This window comes from Tupaia chinensis, unplaced genomic scaffold (assembly GCF_000334495.1).
Source record: "Tupaia chinensis unplaced genomic scaffold, TupChi_1.0 Scaffold147500_1, whole genome shotgun sequence".
Classification (NCBI taxonomy): domain Eukaryota; kingdom Metazoa; phylum Chordata; class Mammalia; order Scandentia; family Tupaiidae; genus Tupaia; species Tupaia belangeri.
The window spans coordinates 547,596-549,276 of record NW_006207351.1 but is presented as its reverse complement, the minus strand read 5'-3'; positions in this window follow the sequence as shown (position 1 = coordinate 549,276).

The window sequence follows — 1,681 nt, the reverse complement described above, 5'->3', positions numbered from 1 at the left end:
CACCACTCAGATCGACGTCTGCGCACCCAGAGGGGCCGCCGCAGGGAAGGAGGCCACGGCCACGGCACAACAATGCAGCGTCGGTGGTCCCCACCACGGGTAGAGTGAGCACCGTATGTACCCCGTGTCAGGACCACGGAAGCCGCACACACACGGTTAGTTGGAAGGCGCCACTCCGAGGCTGTACATCGTCAGGGGAAACTATTTACATTACTGGGAAAACAACCGCAGCAGGCTTTATTGCCAATGCCCTTGAAGACCTGGCTCGGCAGAACACGGCGCCTGCTCACGTGGTGAGAGCCGCATCATGCCGCGCCCTGGCCTGTGAGGCCCCTGCAGGGAGGCTCGGGCGAGCGCGTCCTGTGGCCTCTCCCACGCTCTGCACTTGCGGCTTTCGACGACGAACAGCAGGACGAACTACAGCTATAGCCTCAGACAGATGTAGCCCAGGTGTAGGCGGTCAGGGGCAGCTAAGCAGTGGCGGCCGGTGTGCCAGTGTGCCGAGGGGCTGGGGTTCTGGGCAAGGGCGTCACCCCGACAGCAGAGTGCTGTGTCCTCGCTGGTGCATGGCCACGTGCTGCAATGCTCTGCCCGCACAATGCACAGCGCGAGCAGAGGCTGGAGGGGAGGGCCCGGGTCCCGACCTGACCCCACACAGTGTCGCCAGCACTGCTTCGAGACGGATTAGCGAGCTGCGCTGGGTGAAAGGTGCCAGTCTGGCAGGAAGGTAGAGAGAGGACACTTCCAGAAAACAGCTACGAGCGGGCTTTGTGCATTTCCGTCTGCCGTGTGAGCCTGACCCTTCCGCGTGTATCTCTCCAGCTGCCCATTTCCAGTGAGCTGAGCCAAAGGATGTGCTCAAATGGAAATTTAAAACGAGACAACCTAACTAGCAAGCTCCTAAAAACCCAACCCCGGGCGGTTCAGTTTGGTCCTCATGCCGGGCTGGGCGCTGCCGAGGAGCCGTGCACACCCCGGCCCCGCCCCGGCTCCGCTGCTGCTCCCTCTCCCTGGGGAGAGCCCGCAGAGTGCCCGAGGAGGGCCTGCGCCGAGCACCTGCTGCTCTGCCAGGCAGTCTTGTGCCAGCACGGAGCGCGGACGCATAGCCGACTTCGCCCCGTTACAGTGCGACTGTCTGCTTGTCGTCTGTCACTGGGGAAGCGCCTCACGTCTCAGTCCTTTACCTCACCTCTTACGAAACAAGGAAATCTTTTTGAGTTCGATTTTAAGAGCCCCAACTTTTTCGCACTATAGCTTAAGACAGACAGGTGTGGGGTGTTCTGCTCGCGGCTGGGCGCTCCGGGGCGACACGCAGCGTCCCCGCTCTGCACCGCCGGCACCCCGCATTATTGCTCTGGTTCTGTCTCAGACGCCACAGCGCCTCGGTGCACGGTCTCGGGGTCACAGTCGGGACGGGAGCCGAGATTTCCACAAGGAACAAACATTTTCTCTCTCTAGGGTAAGTGCAGAACATCACGTTTCTAAGTGCTCCATTTACGTTAGGCTCTGAATATACATTTTAATTTTATCCTGATCACCCACATCGAAATGACGAGTGTAAAAGTGACACGACAGACTCTGGGCCGGGAAGAGAGGAGCGGCTAGCAGCATGCACAGGGCCATGCACTGGAGCGCGGGCCGGCGGGGGCGACGCAGGACGGCTCCTCTGCCCGGGAGAGGA